Below are 6,708 nucleotides of genomic sequence, written 5' to 3' on the forward strand. Positions count from 1 at the left end.
CACGGCGTTATTCCTCCAGACCACCACCAGGGGGAGTTAGAGGTACCCAGCGTCACGGCGTTATTCCTCCAGACCACCACCAGGGGGAGTTAGAGCACTCAKTATGCATTTGGGTCCCAAGGTTTTTATATAACCAATCATATCGAGTGGTTCCRATGACAAATTTGACGTAATGCCACCCGTCGCTGGTGACTTTCTTCAGCAAAGATGTCCCGACAAAAACATTATGGTGGAAGCAAATGTAAGTAATTATAACGTCATAATGAGTCAAGCAAAACATGTACAATYGCTATTTAGCGAGTTTTTTTTCCAGTCATAGCCAACACCAGGTGTATCAAACATTCTTTGAATGATGCTGTGTCTGCATGTATGTATTACAATTATACACTTCAACAGTGTTTACCACTCCTGCTCCTGGGACATCAATGATTACACATTGAAACTATGCAATAGACTAGAAACATGATTTAAGTAAAGGCTGATTTGTGATTCATATATACAGAAAAAAAAACAGTACACTACACTTCCTATGCATATCTTACTCCCTTCATCTGCCTTAATCTGAGGTTCTCCTAGCAATTTGGACGATTGAAAACAAGGCAGCATTGTTTGTTTGTCACAACAAAACAGAACAATTTAGAGCATATTACTATTCGCCTGTGAAAAACCAGACCTTCATACTAACTTGCTATGCTGAATTCTTGACGCACAACCAAAGGTGTTGCCATATCCTGCCAGCACGCCCTCAAGCGAGCCACTCAGGCGGAGAATGACGCGTGGAAGAGTGGCGAGGAACGAGATGGGAGTAACAATCCAGGCTATTTGCTCTGAGACCTGCATAATAATGTAATGAAACAAGCAGGGAGCAGGTTTCRAACCCTCAACATTCTAGCCYGAAGTCCAGCACGCTATCGACTGTGGCCCAAATGTATTAATTGAGGTTGAGGCCGATTGGGGCTAAAAACACTTTATCAGTTGGAATCTTTAACGTGGAAAGGGGGAAAGGTATTATTATTATTCGTTTTTCACAAGCGTAGCAGGATGGGCTATTAGCTGAACAATAGACTATTCAACGTTTACTAAAGAATTATCTAATAGCCGGCTTACGTGTGAAACCCCCCTCCCAACTTGAGCTAGGTGTGAACCCCCCCTCCCAGGCAATTGAGCATAGGTGTGAACCCCCCTCCCTCCCCAACTGAGCTAAGTGTCAAACCCCCCTCCCGCTCCCCAACAGGCGAAGCTAGTGTGACCCCCCCCTCCCCAACTTTGAGCCTACGTGTGAACCCCCCCCCCACTCCCGAGCTTGAGTCGTGTGAACCCCCTCCCCTTGAGCTAGGTGTGACCCTCCCCAACTTGAGCTTAGTGTGAACCCCCCCCTCCCAACTTGAGGCTAGGTGTGAACCCCCCTCCAACTTGAGCTAGGTGTGAACCCCCCCTCCCAAACTTGAGAGCTACGTGTGGAACCCCCCCCCTCCCCAACTTGAGCTAGGTGTGAACCCCCCTCCCTCCCAACTTGAGCTAAGGTGTGAACCCCCTCCCCCAACTTGAGCTACGTGTGAACCCCCCTCCCAATTGAGCTGTGTGACCCCCCCTCCAACTTGAGCTAGGTTGTGAACCCCCCTCCCAACTTGAGCTAGGTGTGAACCCCCCCCCTCCCCCCCCAAAAACTTGAGCTACGGTGTGAAACCCCTCCACACTTTGCAACAATTATTGTATCGTACTTCCACATCTACCTACACACGTATCTACCCTACACACGGTTACATGTTCTGAAAAAGCATTATATGTTATATATTGGTCACATCGGCTCCCGATGGCGCCCGCATCTAGTGCAAGAGCATTACTACAGTCTCTGGTTCGAAAACAGGCACTATCACATCCTGTCGAGGAATTTATCGCGGTCTCCCGCGTGCTGGTGTGGGACTTGGTATGCACTAGACGTGTTGGGCTGATGTGGACTTGGTAATGGACTAGCCCGTGTTGGGTTGGTGCAGGCTAGCCCGTGTTGTGCTGGTGTGGACTTAAGTGCGGGCTATCCCCGTGTTGGGCTGGTGCAGGCTAGCCGTGTTGGGCTGGTGCAGGCTAGCCGTGTTGGGCTGGTGCAGGCTAGCCCCGTGGTTGCGGGGCTGGTGTGGACTTCAGTTGCGGGCCTATCCCCATGTTGGGCTGGTGCAGGCTAGCCCGTGTTTGGGCTGGTGCAGGCTAGCCCGTGTTGGGCTGGTGCAGGCTAGCCCGTGTTGGGCTGGTGCAGGCTAGCCGTGTTTGGGCCGGGGCGTGTGTTGGGCTTGTGCTGGCTAGCCAGTGTTGGGCTGGTGCAGGCTAGCCGTGTTAGGCGGCTGGTGCAGGCTAGCCAGTGTTGGGCTGGTGCAGGCTAGCCCGTGTTGGGCTGGTGCAGGCTAGGCCGTTGTTGGGCTGGTGCAGGTTCTAGCCCGTGTTGGGCTGGTGCAGGCTAGCCCGTGTTGGGCTGGTGCAGGCTAGCCCGTGTTAGGCTGTGCAGGCTAGCCCGTGTTGGCTGGTAGGCTAGCCCGTGTTGGGCTGGTGCAGGCTAGCCCGTGGTTGGGCTGGTTCAGGCTAGCCCGTGTTGGGCTGGTGCAGGCTAGCCCGTGTTGGGCTGTGCAGCTAGCCCGTGTTTGGGCTGGTGCAGGCTAGCCCCGTGTTTGGGCTTGGTGCAGAATAGCCGTGTTGGGCTGGTGCAGGCTAGCCCGTGTTGGGCTGGTGCTGGCAGGCCAGTGTTGGGCTGGTGCAGGCTAGCCTGTGTAGGCGTGGTGCAGGCTAGCCGTGTTGGGCCTGGTGCAGGCTAGCCGTGTTGGGCTGGTGAGGCTAGGCCGTGTTTAGGCTGGTGCAGGCTAGCCGTGTTGGGCCTGGTGGCAGGCTAGCCCGTGTTGGGCTGGTGCAGGCTAGCCGTGTTTGGGCTGTGCGGCTAGCCGTGTTTGGCTGGTGGCAGGCTAGCCCGTGTTGGGCTGGTGCAGGCTAGCCCGGTGTTGGGCTGGTGCAGGCTAGCCCGTGTTGGGCTGGTTGCAGGCTAGCCCGTGTTGGGCTGGTGGCAGGCTTAGCCCGTGTTGGGCTGGTGCAGGCTAGCCCGTGTTTGGGCTGGGTGCAAGGCTAGCCGTGTTGGGCTGGTGCAGGCTTAGCCCGTGTTGGGCTGGTGCAGGCTAGCCCGTGTTGGGCTGGTTGCGGCTAGGCCGTGTTGGGCTGGTGCAGGCTAGCCCGTGTTGGGCTGGTGTCAGGCTAGCCCGTGTTTGGGCTGGTGCAGGCTAGCCCGTGTTGGGCTGGTGGCAGGCTTAGCCCTGTGTTGGGCTGGTGCAGGCTAGCCCGTGTTGGGCTGGTGCATGCTAGCCCGTGTTGGGCTGGTGCAGGCTAGCCCGTGTTGGGCTGGTTCAGGCTAGGCCGTGTTGGGCCTGGTGCAGGCTAGCCCGTGTTTGGCTGGTGCAGCTAGCCGTGTTGGCTGGTGCAGGCTAGCCCGTGTGGCTGGTGCAGGCTAGCCCGTGTTGGGCTGGTGCAGGCTAGCCCGTGTTGGGCTGGTGCAGGCTAGCCCGTGTTGGGCAGGTGCAGGCTAGCCCGTGTTTGGGCCTGGTGCAGGGCTAGCCCGTGTTGGCTGGTGCAGCTAGCCTGTCCTACCGAATACCCCACATCTGTTCAATGTGGTCAATGTTTCTTGGTCTGCCTCTCCATTGGAACACAGAATATAAAATAAAATCTAAAGATATTGATGAAAGTAGAACAAAAGATAAGTATGTGTCTGTATTATCCTCATTCCTAGTCAGAGTCGTTGCTATGGGAAGAGCACATTCTAACAGTAAGACAATAGCCGTATCCATAGTAACGGACCTTTGCTGCATAGTTCAGGGATTTACTTGATGTTCCTCCGCGCTCCCAGACATTCAACTCAAGAACATTGATAACTCTCCTAAAAAGAGACACTAAATAAATGTCTATATATATATATATATATATATATTATATATATATATTATTATAATATATATAATATATTATATATATATAATAATTAATGTCTAAAATGTCTATATATATATTATATATATATATATATTATATTATATATATATATATATATATATATATATATAATTAAATGTTATTAATTCAGGTTCAGGAGAATCATTGGAGATTAGGTTGAAGGCCAGGAAACACACACATACACACATGGCCACATAGATACAGACACACACACACACACTTCCCCCTCTCCTCATACCCCCACCCTTTCTCTCTTCCTCTAGTTCCTCATCTCCTCACTCTTTCCACTCTTTCAACAAAAGAGTGTCCTCTCCTCCGCAATAGCCACCTTTTTATCGAGGATAGTAATGTAATCCTACCTGAGGTCATCGTGGAAGAGATTTGAAATCGGCTTTTTTTKGGGGGTGGGTTAGAGGAGAAAGGCATGCACACGTTTAAAAATGATATGCTACTCATAGTTTTATCTATAAAATGTCTTGCACAACTTAATTTGTTTTTATCACTTTACACATAGCTATTTTTTTGGGATCCACCCCTGTAAAAGTAATTAGCCTGATGACGTGCATTTTCGTCTACTTTCCTTCTCGTCGCCGTTCTCTCCTTGTTTACGTTTGACCTTTATCAAAAGGTGGCGAGAGAGGAGGCAGGAGTTGAGAATTGAAAAATGGCATCCCTCCCTCCCTCCCRCCATGTTTCCCTTCTCATCCCAGGGTCAGCCCCACATGGACCTCTCTACATTTGATCAGTAATGTCCTATTAATGTTTAATAGGAAGGACACGGACCCGGACCACAGGCAAACAGCTCCTTATTTGACTTCAGTCGGCGTGTGTGTGTGTGGCACTGTAGGTAAACGGCTCCTTGTTTACCTTCTGCAATACACTTTGAGATGGGAAGATCCAGCAATATAGCCCCTTGAAAAGCATACCTGAAGATTCAGCTGTTTAGCCCCTTAATAAAAGACTAGTAATTTGTAGTTGAATTATATAAGAATATATTAATGAAGACCCATTAATATAGCCCTTGAAAAGCAGACATGAAGACCCATTAATATAGCCCCTTGAAGAGCAGACATGAAGACCCATTAATATAGCCCCTTGAAGAGCAGACATGAAGACACCATTAATATAGCGCCCTTGAAAAGCAGCCTGAAGGCCCCATTAATATAGCCCTTGAAAAGCAGAACACTGAAGACCCATTAATATAGCCCTTGAAGAGCAGACATGAAGACCACATTAATATAGGCCCGCTTTGAAGAGCAGACATGAAGACCATTAATATAGCCCTTGAAGAGCAGACATGAAGACCCATTAATATAGCCTCTTGAAAGCAGAAATGAGACCCATTTAATATAGCCGCCTTGAGAGCAGACATGAAGACCCATTACATTATAGCCCGCTTGAGAGGCAGACATGAAAGACCATTAATATAGCCTTGAAGAGCAGACATGAGACCATTATATACCCTTGAAGAGCAGACATGAAGACGCCATTAATATGCCGCTTGAAGAGCAGACATGAAGACCCATTAATATAGCCCTTGAAGAGCAGACATGAAGACCCATTTAATATAGCCCTTGAAGAGCAGACATGAAGACCCATTAATATAGCCCCTTGAAGAGCAAGACATGAAGACCCATTAATATAGCCGCTTGAAGAGCAGACATGAAGACCCATTAATATAGCCCTTGAAGAGCAGACATAAAGCCCATTAATATAGCCCCTTGAAGCAGCAGACATGAAGACCCATTAATATAGCCTTGAAGAGCAGACATGAGACCATTAATATAGCCCTTGAAAGAGCAGACATGAAGACCGCATTAATATAGCCTTTGAAGAGCAGACATGAAGACCATTAATATACCCCTTGAAGAGCAGACATGAAGACCCATTATATAGCCGCTTGAAGAGCAGACATGAAGACCCATTAATATAGCCCCTTGAAGAGGCAGACATGAAGACCCATTAATATAGCCGCCTTGAAGAGCAGACATGAAGACCCATTAATATAGCCCCTTGAAGAGCAGACATGAGACCCATTAATATAGCCCCTTGAAGAGCAGACATGAAGACCCATTAATATAGCCCCTTGAAGAGCAGACATGAAGACCCATTAATATAGCCCTTGAAGAGCAGACATGAAGACCCATTAATATAGCCCCTTGAAGAGCAGACATGAAAGACCCATTAATATGACCCTTGAAGAGCAGACATGAAGACCCATTAATATAGCCCTTGAAGAGCAGACATGAGACCCATTAATATAGCCGCTTGAAGAGCAGACATGAGACCCATTAATATAGCCGCTTGAAGAGCAGACATGAAGACCCTTAATATAGCCCCTTGAAGAGCAGACATGAAGACCCATTAATATAGCCCCTTGAAGAGCAGACATGAAGACCCATTAATATAGCCCCTTGAAGAGCAGACATGAAGACCCATTAATATAGCCCCTTGAAGAGCAGACATGAAGACCCATTTAATAAGGCCCCTTGAAGAGCAGAACATGAAGACCCCATTATATAGCCCTTGAAGAGAGACTGAAGACCATTAATATAGGCCGCTTGAAAAGAGCAGACATGAAGACCCATTAATATAGGCCCCTTGAAGAGCAGACATGAAGACCCATTAATATAGCCCCTTGAAGAGCAGACATGAAGACCCATTAATATAGCCCCTTGAAGAGCAGACATGAAGACCCATTATATAGCCCCTTGAAGAGCAGACATG

The sequence above is a fragment of the Salvelinus sp. IW2-2015 genome, unplaced genomic scaffold (genome assembly GCF_002910315.2).
Source record: "Salvelinus sp. IW2-2015 unplaced genomic scaffold, ASM291031v2 Un_scaffold2534, whole genome shotgun sequence".
Taxonomy (NCBI): domain Eukaryota; kingdom Metazoa; phylum Chordata; class Actinopteri; order Salmoniformes; family Salmonidae; genus Salvelinus; species Salvelinus sp. IW2-2015.